Source organism: Vespa velutina, chromosome 25 (genome assembly GCF_912470025.1).
Source record: "Vespa velutina chromosome 25, iVesVel2.1, whole genome shotgun sequence".
Lineage (NCBI taxonomy): Eukaryota > Metazoa > Arthropoda > Insecta > Hymenoptera > Vespidae > Vespa > Vespa velutina.
In genome coordinates, this window is record NC_062212.1 from 2,197,088 (window position 1) to 2,209,414 (window position 12,327).

Genomic DNA, 12,327 nt, shown 5'->3' on the forward strand with positions numbered 1-12,327 from the left:
ACTGCGGACTAGAAAATAAAGGGGTATCCAAATTTGCAAAGTATAGTTGGAATCCACGAGTCTCCTTGTTATCAGTTCTCTTCTAATCAATTGTTAGAAAGTGTATGTACTTGTACGATCGCTTTCTTAATGGCGAATATCACTTTGTACGTGTTTCTTATTGTGCACCTTATCAAAATAAAAATTGTCCATCTTTTTTTTTCTTTTCTTTTCGATCGAAACGTTAAGACATTTTCTATTTATATAAAATTGTAAAAAATAATACATTTCGAAGTCGTTGTCATTAATCTATAATAAGAAATAAACTGTTAAAAAGTTCAATCCTTAAATTTTTAACATCAGTCCGTTTTATGAATAAAATAAACAACGATGAATTTTAAAAGACATTATGACTTTTATTCCGAAATAATTCTTTTAAACAATTAGCAAGATATTATAATTAAAACGATAAAAAGAAATTGATGACAAATTCTCCATTTCTTTTACATTAAAATACGAGATAATTTTCTTTTCATTATTTTCTTTTTTTTTTCTTTTTTTTTTTTTAACGCAATTACGATTGTTTATTATGTATCATTAGAAATGAAAGAAAAAAATTTTTGAATATAACGATATCTTTCTTCATTATTTTATTACTTGCACACAAATAGCGATAGATGGTAAAAAAGATTTTGTTACTTGTAATCGAATCTATAATTTTTTGAAATAAAAACTATACTAGCGTTGACGCACACGTGCGTCCGTCCATTGTTAGCGACATTTTGTCATAAGGGTTATATATTACCATTAAAAATATTTATCCATCGGAATCTATTGGTTATTAACTAACAAACGCATAGATAAGAAACACATGGCCACCGCAACTTAGGTATTCTTAGTAAAGTACTTGGGTTTCGATAATGTGTCGACTCGGCCAATAAATAAACAGTAAAAGTAGAAGCCTAGGCTCGATAAGCTAAGGGCTATCTACGCCTAGCCTTGAACTATTCATTGTCATACTCCAATCACGATCATTAGAACAAAGGAGCACACATAGAATGTTCAAACATTCCAACGAACTATCTGCGACCAATAGGGCATTTATTCTTTCCCTTTCCATAGATCAAACTCCGCCCTAAACCAATCTCATTTAAGTTTACGTGGATAGTTCAAAATAGACAAAAAGGCAGTTAAATTACATCTTTCAGACTCACAACATCTGAGGAGTCAAGTTCCATCTTTCAGACACACAACGTCTAAGCTCTCAAGCAATCAGTTCAGCTAACTATGCATCATACAAGAGACATACAAACAATTGTAACTCATCCAATCAAATACACGGTGAGATTTACATATCGCAATTACTTCTCCATTTCTCACGGGATCTTTTGATGATGAGGAGAACGCGCGTTCTCCCATTAATTTGCAGGAACGCGGCGAGCAGTATTTTGCTAATGGCCTACAACGGTATCCTAGCCTAGTGCCGCCGCCTTTTATTCATCGCGACCAGTGGATCTCTATAGTTCGAACAACAAGGACAAGACGACGGACATTTCCTCCATGCAAATTGCCTGTCATCGCTGGTCCGATGTATGACGCGCATCTAAAATCGCTACCGTAAACAAACAACGTCACGTAAACAACAAGGTTCAAACAATTAAAATGAAGTTATAAAGAAATATATACTAAATATATATTTTTTTTTCTATAATTATTATTTATCAAAGAATCAAATTAATCAAATTTTCTAGAAATAAAAATATACATAAAATGAAATAATTTGCAAGTCAACGATCATACCGCGTTGTAAAGCACCAGTTCTCGTCCGATCACTGAAGTTAAGCAACGTCGGGCACGGTTAGTACTTGGATGGGTGACCGCTTGGGAACACCGTGTGTTGTTGACATTCTTTTTGTTCTTCATTGTAATTTTTTTACAAACAGCCGAAACTGCAATCAAATGATGAGCATTGTTGAACTTAACTCACCAGTCGTCTGCACACAATCTACGATACCTGTGACTTTGAACACAATTTTACTTCCCCACAAAACGAAGAATCAAAAAAACAAGTATCTATATAAAATATAATAAAGAACATATATATATTTCTGTTTAATCATACACACCAGTTTAGGTGACAGACTTAATACCCTCAGTAGGAATAAAAACTTTTTAAGAATAAATCAATCTTCAGGAGCACTAAAATAACGAATAAAATAGTAAAATATTCAAGTCAACGATCATACCGCGTTGAAAAGCACCAGTTCTCGTCCGATCACTGAAGTTAAGCAACGTTGGGCACGGTTAGTACTTGGATGGGTGACCGCTTGGGAACACCGTGTGTTGTTGACATTCTTTTTGTTTTTTATTATACTTTTTTATAAACAGCCGAAACTGCAATCAAATAATGAGTATCTTAACTCAATCAATTGTCTATACCCTAAGATATATGTGTTTTCGAACGCAATTTTACTTCCTCACAAGGCGAAGAATCTAAAAAACATATATAATAAAGAAAAAACATATATAATAAATTTCTGTTTAATCATACACACCAGTTTACATAACAGAATTAACGCATTCAGTAGGAATAAAACATTCTTAAGAATAAAACAATCTTAAGGAACAGAGAAATATACAATAAAATAATAAATCTGCCAAGTCAACGATCATACCGCGTTGTAAAGCACCAGTTCTCGTCCGATCACTGAAGTTTAAGCAACGTTGGGCACGGTTAGTACTTGGATGGGTGACCGCTTGGGAACACCGTGTGTTGTTGACATTTTTTTACTTTCTTTTTTATTTTTTTTTATAAACAACCTAAATTACAATAAAATGATATGTGTCACTGTAGGTCATTTCTACTCATCTGTACCGAATCTAAGATGCCTGTTTCGTTGATCACAATCTTATTTCCTAACAAAGGGAAGAAACAAAAGAATTTTGTATGTACTCTTTTTTTTATGGTACACTACATTTTACTTAACGCACTTAATATACTTTGTACAAATGAAATATACTCTAGAATAAATCAATTTTTTAGAAGTAAAAATACATATAAAAAGATAAAATTCACAAGTCAACGATCATACCGCGTTGTAAAGCACCAGTTCTCGTCCGATCACTGAAGTTAAGCAACGTTGGGCACGGTTAGTACTTGGATGGGTGACCGCTTGGGAACACCGTGTGTTGTTGACATTCTTTTTGTTCTTTATTGTAATTTTTTTACAAACAGCCGAAACTGCAATCAAATAATGTGTGTCACTGTAGGTCACTCCTGCTCATCTACATCGAATCTAAGCTACATGTTTCGTTGATCGCAATCCTACTACCCAACAAAGAGAAGAAACTAACGAATTTTGTATGTACTCCATTTTTTTATATGATATACTACATTTTACTTAACGTATTTTATATATTCTGTACAAATGAAATATACGCTAGAATAAATTAATTTTTTTTAAGTAAAAATACACATAAAATGAAGGAATTTATTGGTCAACGACCATACCGCGTTGAAAAACACCAGTTCTCGTCCGATCACTGAAGTTAAGCAACGTTGGGCACGGTTAGTACTTGGATGGGTGACCGCTTGGGAACACCGTGTGTTGTTGACATTCTTTTTGTTCTTCATTGTAATTTTTTTACAAACAGCCGAAACTGCAATCAAATAATGTGTGTCACTGTAGGTCACTCCTGCTCATCTGCATCGAATCTAAGCTACATGTTTCGTTGATCGCAATCCTACTACCCAACAAAGAGAAGAAACTAACGAATTTTGTATGTACTCCATTTTTTTATATGATATACTACATTTTACTTAACGTATTTTATATATTCTGTACAAATGAAATATACGCTAGAATAAATTAATTTTTTTTAAGTAAAAATACACATAAAATGAAGGAATTTATTGGTCAACGACCATACCGCGTTGAAAAACACCAGTTCTCGTCCGATCACTGAAGTTAAGCAACGTTGGGCACGGTTAGTACTTGGATGGGTGACCGCTTGGGAACACCGTGTGTTGTTGACATTCTTTTTGTTCTTCATTGTAATTTTTTTACAAACAGCCGAAACTGCAATCAAATAATGTGTGTCACTGTAGGTCACTCCTGCTCATCTGCATCGAATCTAAGCTACATGTTTCGTTGATCGCAATCCTACTACCCAACAAAGAGAAGAAACTAACGAATTTTGTATGTACTCCATTTTTTTATATGATATACTACATTTTACTTAACGTATTTTATATATTCTGTACAAATGAAATATACGCTAGAATAAATTAATTTTTTTTAAGTAAAAATACACATAAAATGAAGTAATTTATTGGTCAACGACCATACCGCGTTGAAAAACACCAGTTCTCGTCCGATCACTGAAGTTAAGCAACGTTGGGCACGGTTAGTACTTGGATGGGTGACCGCTTGGGAACACCGTGTGTTGTTGACATTTTTTTACTTTCTTTTTTATTTTTTTTTTTTTATAAACAACCTAAACTACAATAAAATGATATGCGTCATAGTACGTCACTTTTACTCATCAGCACCGAATCTAAGATGCCTGTTTCGTTGATCACAATCTTACTTCCTAACAAAGCGGAGAAACAAAAGAATTTTGTATGTACTCGTTTTTTTTTATGGTACACTATATTTTACTTAACGCACTTAATATACTTTGTACAAATGAAATATACTCTAGAATAAATCAATTTTTTAGAAATAAAAATACATATAAAATGAGAGAACTTATCAGTCAACAACCATACCGCGTTGAAAAACACCAGTTCTCGTCCGATCACTGAAATTAAGCAACGTTGGGCACGGTTAGTACTTGGATGGGTGACCGCTTGGGAACACCGTGTGTTGTAGACATTCTTTTTACTTTTTTCTTTGTTATTTTTTTCTTATAAACAACCAAAACTACAATAAAATGATATGCGTCATTGTACGTCACTGCTACGCATCTACACCGAATCTAAGATGCCTGTTTCGTTGATCACAATCTTACTTCCTAACAAAGCGAAGAAACAAAAGAATTTTGTATGTACTCTTTTTTTTATGATACACTACATTTTACTTAACGCACTTAATATATTTTGTACAAATGAAATATACTCTAGAATAAATCAATTTTTTAGAAATAAAAATACATATAAAATGAGAGAAATTATCAGTCAACGACCATACCGCGTTGAAAAACACCAGTTCTCGTCCGATCACTGAAGTTAAGCAACGTTGGGCACGGTTAGTACTTGGATGGGTGACCGCTTGGGAACACCGTGTGTTGTTGACATTCTTTTTTACTCTTTTTCTTTGTTTTTTTTTTTTATAAACAAACTAAACTACAATAAAATGATATATTTTGTACAAATGAAATATACTTTAGAATAAATCAATTTTTTTAGAAGTAAAAATACATATAAAATGAGAGAATTGGACAGTCAACGACCATACCGCGTTGAAAAACACCAGTTCTCGTCCGATCACTGAAGTTAAGCAACGTTGGGCACGGTTAGTACTTGGATGGGTGACCGCTTGGGAACACCGTGTGTTGTTGACATTCTTTTTTACTCTTTTTCTTTGTTTTTTTTTTTATAAACAAACTAAACTACAATAAAATGATATATTTTGTACAAATGAAATATACTTTAGAATAAATCAATTTTTTTAGAAGTAAAAATACATATAAAATGAGAGAATTGAACAGTCAACGACCATACCGCGTTGAAAAACACCAGTTCTCGTCCGATCACTGAAGTTAAGCAACGTTGGGCACGGTTAGTACTTGGATGGGTGACCGCTTGGGAACACCGTGTGTTGTTGACATTTTTTTTATTTTCTTTTTTATTTTTTGTTATAAACAACCTAAAAATTACAATAAAATGATATGCATCATTGTACGTCACTTCTACTTATCTGCACCGAATCTAAGATGCCTGTTTCGTTAATCGCAATCTTACTGCTTAACAAAGCGAAGAAACTAAAGAAGTTTGTATATACTTCTTTTTTTATATGGTACACTACATTTTACTTAACAGACATACAATACTTTGTGCAAATGAAATATACGCTAGAATAAATCAATTTTTTAGAAGTAAAAATGTATATAAAAGGAAAAAATTCACAAGTCAACGATCATACCGCGTTGTAAAACACCAGTTCTCGTCCGATCACTGAAGTTAAGCAACGTTGGGCACGGTTAGTACTTGGATGGGTGACCGCTTGGGAACACCGTGTGTTGTTGACATTTTCTTTTGTTCTTTCTTTTCTTTTTTTTTTTTTTAGAATCAATCAAAGCCAAAATGAAATAATATTTGTTATCGAACGTTACCAATCACTAATTTGTCCTGGATTGCATGACCAATGACTCCGATACAAATTACAAAAAATCGATCGGGACTAATATCGACTATATAACACTCTTTGTTTACTCGTACAACGATTTTGTCGTTGTACTGCGTCCCAGTTAACACTAAAACTTTCTGTTTCTACTATCGCTTTTTAAGTAGCATAACTTACCCAAATAGTTGTAATAATTCTCAGCGAAGATTGTACTATTTTTTTCTTGTTCAATTGTTCTTTGTCGTTTATATCGCTTAATGGTTTGATTTATATTGATTAATAATGTATATAAACGAATATAGCAAATCGAGCAATTTCATTTGTCTTAATTTACGTTAGGAGGATCACTACTATAAGTAGTTATTGTACAATGGTAATAAATCAAACAACGATGTTGATCCAGAAATAATGTTAGATTCCGAATATGATGAAATCGACATATTAGCACTTATAAAAGATATATCGTTTCCAGAGATCAAATAATATCTTGAGTTAAAACCATAAAATTGTAATTATAAATAAAAAATCTAAAAACATCCTACTTTTATATAAATCGCAAGTTTGATGATACTTAGCTTTTCTTATAGTACGCGTTATATTGTTTCAATTAATCAAATATCTTAATTAATTATCCTAAAAAAATTATTAAGCAAGTATAACCCTAATAGGTTAATAACTAATTAGAATGATTTTGCGAGTTAAAAGAAATTCTAAAAAAAAATATTAACAATACTGTTGTTTATAACTTTTTTCGAATCATATAGATAATTGATATGTATTTTGTCGAATGTTAGCCGTAACTAAAAAAAATAACTTTTATCTGAAACTATATTTCATCTGTTACGATTTGTAACTTAGAATCTAAAATCGAAAAATAGACGAATTTTTAATAGTCGATTTTATCCCCTATAATAAAAATAAAAGCAGCAAAATAAAATTGCCTAATACATACCTCTATGCACTTTATATATCTCGAATGTTTCATACTTTATTGAATTGCCGATTCGTGAGACCTGCCCTTGTAAGTATATATTTTTAATAATCACATATCGTCGCTACAACGCACAAATCGGTAATAAGCGACCTTTTTTTGTTTTAATTGAAATACGTATCGTATTATGCGTTCCTATTGGTCGCTTTTCCGCCAATTGCTTTTCCGCTGATTGGTCATTAGCGCGTCGGTGTTGCTGCCCTCTGTTGGCGAGATTTGCATTAATGACGCGTTATCTTTCTATTTCACTGTGATTATGTATTGTGAAAGTAAGGTTAATATTTATATTCAGTAAAATAATATTCTTTTATAACATTAGTATTAGACTTACACATTCATAAGGTTAATTATTATATTAAAAATAATTTTTTTTTTCAGCAAATGATTGAATAAACGTACCTTTCTTCTATATCATTGAATTTACGTCGATTTGATCTACGCTACCTCGTAGAAAAAGGTTATGTGATGTTATTCAATGAAAAAAAGGTAACCTTGATTTTTTATTAAAAACAAATAATATCTACAATTTTTATTATGTTTCTCTTTTATTTTTGTTTTTTTTTTTTTTTATTTTTATAATTTAATTGACATACGATTAGCCATGTTCACTTCGTTTGTTACGTGAATGTAAATTTTTTCCTGTTATATACTTGGTTATGTTTCAATTTTATATTAATTATTACATTTGACAATGACAGGAGTTAAAGAAATATTTGAATAAGTAAGAAAATAAAGGATATCGATACTACAGAACACTTATTCTGTTATTTCAGAAGTTGCGAAGTGAAGTTTGCATTGAAAGTTCATTCAGTACATCAGCAATTTAAATTTCTATGTCTTCAAGTTTTTCAGGAACGAAACTTTGTGAAATCTGATGAAGTATATTCAAATAAGACAGTGTAAGACATAAAGATATTTATAGACTTGATCTGCTTATTTACAATGTGTGATAAAATATTTCCCTTGGAAATACTTTCGTGGATTAGGCTTGGCTTACATTTTTAGCTAAACCTTAACACAGTTTAGTTAGTCTCAACCTAGCATTCGCTTGAAACAATCTTGAATAGTAAATGTAGCAATTGAAAAGTTTTTGAGCCTTAAAAATATGGATCAAGATCAGATCAGTTCAAATTCGAACGAATTCAATTTTGATACTTTTTCTACAAACTATCTGCAAATTCGATATGGCGAAGCTGGCGTGATATAAACAACGCAGAATTCTGGACATTTATTGGTGTTATAATCAATATGGGTAAAATGCCGTTTGTCAATTTGCAAGAATATTGGCCGAGGAATATCGTCAATTATAATCTTTTCTATTCGGATACATTTACAAGAGATAGATTTAGTCAAATATTCTGGTTGCTTTATGCTGAAAACTATTTCAATACGCAACACGAATCCAAGAACGTGCCTACAACGAGTAAGTTGCTTTTTGGACTGTATCAATTCAAAGTTCTTGGATTATTTTATACCGGGTGAGCATATATGTGTGAATGAGTCAACGATAAAATTCAAGGGTCGAATTTCGTTCATAATATACAATCTTAAGTAACCGACAAAATGGGAGATCAGAGTTTATACTCTAGCTAATTCGAAGATTGATTATATTTGCTGCATTTTGCCATATTATGAATCACTCATAACAGAGCTCTTGGTCAGACCCGATTTATCTGTTTCATTAAGAATTCCGATAGACTTGTACAAAATATTGTTGGAGAAAATTCCAGGTGTTCAGGAGCACCATATGTACACGAATCTTTACTATACTAGTTATGTCTTAACTCAAGAACTAGTCAAATTGAAATGCAATATCACCGGAACGATCTTAACGAATAGGAAAGAATTGCCCAAGGAAATAAAAAAGTCAAATTTTTCGAAAAAAAATATTACACGAGATGGTGTGGAAATAATGGTCAAGAAATTCAATATTGTATTAAATTATATAAAATATAAGATTGGGAAAAAATGGATTTCTTTTTCCCCAATATAATGATCGCGATGATTGAATAAGTATTACTAATTGTGAAATTGCAAAATCTCACTCGAGAAAGCTTGTTTTTTTCCCCTGTATTTATTATCTTTATTAATAATTGTTTAAATAAACTCTTGGTTAAAGAATAATTCAAAAATAGAACCTGGGCAACTTTTTTTCTGTTAAATCAAACTGCTACTGCACTCCGTCATTATCATCCCTATAATTTATAATAAATGATTCAAAATGTAGTATTGCTGTTGGTATTTTTCATTGTCTTGATATTATAAGTTTATTGAGTCATTCTATTAACGACTTGTCATCATCATTAAACTGTACGTCGCTGTCACTGTTATTGATTTCATTATCACTAATAATTCGATCCCATCGGAATTGTCGATTATTACAATCAACGAAATCCAAGTGAAAACTGACGAAACATACGCGAGAATCATCGAACGAAGAGACCTTGTAAAGTGGTACGCCAAATATCTCGTCCAAAGTGTATGTGCTAAATAACATCGCATAACGAGTCGCGAGATATTTTGTCTGCAGTTATAAAATGATTATACGAGATTTATCTCGTATATTTATCAATGCTGAAACAACACAAACTTCGTTTAAATATTAGTGGAAACAAAGCATAAAATAAATTAGTCGGTATCAATCTAATTGTCGTAACAGGCGATTCCTTAATCCTTAACACTCCGTGCGTTTCTCGAGTACTGCCTATCAAAAACTCTGGCACAACATTTTTCTCAGGAATGCTTGAGATAAAGGAAGTTTTATTTTGAGCGGCAAAGATTATACGTCCTTGTAAATGCATTTGATTTTATTTATTTTATAAATATGCATTGTCCTATTGTAAATAAAAGATAAATTAAAAATTTTGTAATTCACCATGGTGTAATATCTTTGGAAACAATCTGCCATATGCATTCTGGGTTTACTTGGGCAAATGTCACAGTAATCACTTGTTTGACGTTTGCTATCCATTTGTTTCCTTTTAGAGCACACAACGCAGTCCCTCTTTGCACCTTTTCTCACTATGTGAATTATTTTTCGTTTAGTTTGATTTCAGAAATTAATGTAGAAACTCTTGTTCTATCGTGACGAAAATCTCCTACGAGTTGATTGACTAAAATTTTTCTATACTGTAACTGCGTCAATGCTTTCTCATTTTTATTATACTGTACAGTTTTATAGAGAATGTATGAATTAATTATTGATATCTTCATTCCTCAGAAAAACAATTTCCGCTAGCACTTAAGCGATTTCCTCAAAAAGCAATAACTAGAAGCATATTGATCAGCCCGATCAACTCCACCCATCAACTTTGTGTACCCGACAATTACACTTGGCTTTTCAATTACTTCGTTTGTACCACCTCCTAAAAATCTTCTAGTAGTTATCATTTCAACATTATGCCAGTTGCTCAATAACGATATTATCCTCTTATCCCTCTAAGCTAAGAGTATTGTATTTCCTTGTTTGTATACGACAGTCCTTTTTTCATATAATTTTGCTTTCTTCAAAGTTGTTGGAATACCTTTTCTGTTTGTTTTTATGGTACCAGTCAAGTGGCACTTCAGTTTTCTTAATTAACGTAACATCTTAAGCGTAATCACATGCTAAAAACATTTGGCTCCGCAGCGGAGCCTTCGGAGTTAGGGAACAAATGTCTCTGTAGCGGATTCAACGAAGCGTTAAGGATTAATAAATATAACACGATTCCCATACACCATAGGAACATTGACAAATTCTAATCATTTCTTTCTATTAACTTTATTTACGAAATATTTTCTATGGGCTACTCTGCCATGGTATCCTGCAGTTCGTAAAAAATTACGCACTGTACTACTGCACACATTAATTATTAAGACTATTTTTAAGTTTAGTAGCGATGTTTACTGCATATATCTTCCAATTTTGTTTTATTTCTTGAATTATTTATTGACCAGTGTACTCATTTATTTTATGTTTACGTTCGTTTCATGGATTACTTTTTAAAGTTTTTCGGTCTCCATATCTGTCAATGATTCTATTTACTATTCTAGAAATTTCATTGAATGTTCTACATTTATTAGAAAAATTTATAATAATTTTCTTTTCTTTTTCAATGGTTTCCTTACTTTTTCATTTCATGAAAAAGTGTATGCGACAGTCCTTTTTTCATATAATTTTGCTTTCTTCAGAGTTGGAATATCTTTTCTGTTTGTTTTTATGGTACCGGTCAAGTGGTACTTCAGTTTTCTTTATTAACATAGCATCTTAAGCGTAATCACATGCTAAAAACATTTAGCTTTGAAGCTGAGCTTTCGGAGTTACCGAACAAATGATTGATGTCTCCATAACGGAGCCAACGGAGCGTTAAGGGTTAATTATAAACCGCATGTCATACAATTCAAATATGATTTTAACAAAGATTCAGAATTTAATGCCATTAATATAAGAAAATCTGTAGCATGAAGATTACTTAAGGTTTGAAAAATGTAAAGCAATCATTGTTATATCCTACAGATAGAACTGTGACAAGAAAAAAGAGAAAAGATATGATGGATTTGTTGAAATTAATTCTTCCTATTAAACTTGCTTATTATAAAAACTTACGAACAAATTGACACGTCATCTCAATACATACATCTGATAAAGAAGACATCTTTTATGTTGCTGATGAATCGATCTAAACAAACTGATAATAATAATGCAGTAACAGGTTTTATTCATTTTTGCAAAAAATCTTTAATAAAAAATGTATAATAATTCTTCTGAAATAAAAAGGAATTTAATGTTTTTACTTTTTTTTTTGACTTGCCAAATCGATTAACTCCCATAATCATGCAAAAGTTCTAATATTAATGACAATTATTTTTAAATTATTTCATTTTATTCACTTTACATGTTGTTAGATGAAAGTTACGTCAGCATTTATATATTCTACAACGTTTATTTGTATTTATATTTTAAAGGAAATTTTAAAAAGCAATTTATATTATTTCATCAAGTTCCTACACTTTTTATTTTATGGACTTAAT

The 12,327-nt window shown here is 31.5% G+C and overlaps 1 long non-coding RNA gene and 12 other non-coding genes across 15 annotated transcripts; all 13 read left to right on the plus strand.

Annotated features, from left to right (window-relative positions):
- The first annotated feature begins 1,765 nt into the window (after nt 1–1,765).
- Nucleotides 1,766–1,885, plus strand: LOC124957473. The gene has a single exon (XR_007103576.1). It is a non-coding gene; the product is annotated as a 5S ribosomal RNA (ribosomal RNA).
- A 326-nt stretch (nt 1,886–2,211) lies between these two features.
- On the plus strand, nt 2,212–2,331 carry LOC124957455. Its single transcript, XR_007103559.1, has one exon. It is a non-coding gene; the product is annotated as a 5S ribosomal RNA (ribosomal RNA).
- A 309-nt stretch (nt 2,332–2,640) lies between these two features.
- On the plus strand, nt 2,641–2,761 carry LOC124957484. Its single transcript, XR_007103586.1, has one exon. It is a non-coding gene; the product is annotated as a 5S ribosomal RNA (ribosomal RNA).
- A 296-nt stretch (nt 2,762–3,057) lies between these two features.
- Nucleotides 3,058–3,177, plus strand: LOC124957460. The gene has a single exon (XR_007103564.1). It is a non-coding gene; the product is annotated as a 5S ribosomal RNA (ribosomal RNA).
- Nucleotides 3,178–3,476: 299 nt separating this feature from the next.
- On the plus strand, nt 3,477–3,596 carry LOC124957474. The gene has a single exon (XR_007103577.1). It is a non-coding gene; the product is annotated as a 5S ribosomal RNA (ribosomal RNA).
- A 299-nt stretch (nt 3,597–3,895) lies between these two features.
- On the plus strand, nt 3,896–4,015 carry LOC124957486. Its single transcript, XR_007103588.1, has one exon. It is a non-coding gene; the product is annotated as a 5S ribosomal RNA (ribosomal RNA).
- Nucleotides 4,016–4,314: 299 nt separating this feature from the next.
- On the plus strand, nt 4,315–4,434 carry LOC124957441. The gene has a single exon (XR_007103545.1). It is a non-coding gene; the product is annotated as a 5S ribosomal RNA (ribosomal RNA).
- A 302-nt stretch (nt 4,435–4,736) lies between these two features.
- On the plus strand, nt 4,737–4,856 carry LOC124957481. Its single transcript, XR_007103583.1, has one exon. It is a non-coding gene; the product is annotated as a 5S ribosomal RNA (ribosomal RNA).
- Nucleotides 4,857–5,157: 301 nt separating this feature from the next.
- Nucleotides 5,158–5,277, plus strand: LOC124957442. The gene has a single exon (XR_007103546.1). It is a non-coding gene; the product is annotated as a 5S ribosomal RNA (ribosomal RNA).
- Nucleotides 5,278–5,424: 147 nt separating this feature from the next.
- On the plus strand, nt 5,425–5,544 carry LOC124957443. Its single transcript, XR_007103547.1, has one exon. It is a non-coding gene; the product is annotated as a 5S ribosomal RNA (ribosomal RNA).
- Nucleotides 5,545–5,690: 146 nt separating this feature from the next.
- On the plus strand, nt 5,691–5,810 carry LOC124957444. Its single transcript, XR_007103548.1, has one exon. It is a non-coding gene; the product is annotated as a 5S ribosomal RNA (ribosomal RNA).
- A 301-nt stretch (nt 5,811–6,111) lies between these two features.
- Nucleotides 6,112–6,231, plus strand: LOC124957472. The gene has a single exon (XR_007103575.1). It is a non-coding gene; the product is annotated as a 5S ribosomal RNA (ribosomal RNA).
- Nucleotides 6,232–7,526: 1,295 nt separating this feature from the next.
- Nucleotides 7,527–12,089, plus strand: LOC124957341. 3 transcript variants are annotated; one of them, XR_007103495.1, is made up of 4 exons: nt 7,532–7,586; nt 7,696–7,803; nt 8,091–8,216; nt 11,813–12,089. It is a non-coding gene; the product is annotated as an uncharacterized LOC124957341 (long non-coding RNA). The 3 variants fall into 3 exon arrangements; XR_007103496.1 differs by having other exon boundaries at nt 7,527–7,591; nt 8,091–12,089; XR_007103494.1 differs by having other exon boundaries at nt 8,091–12,089.
- Nucleotides 12,090–12,327: the final 238 nt, after the last annotated feature.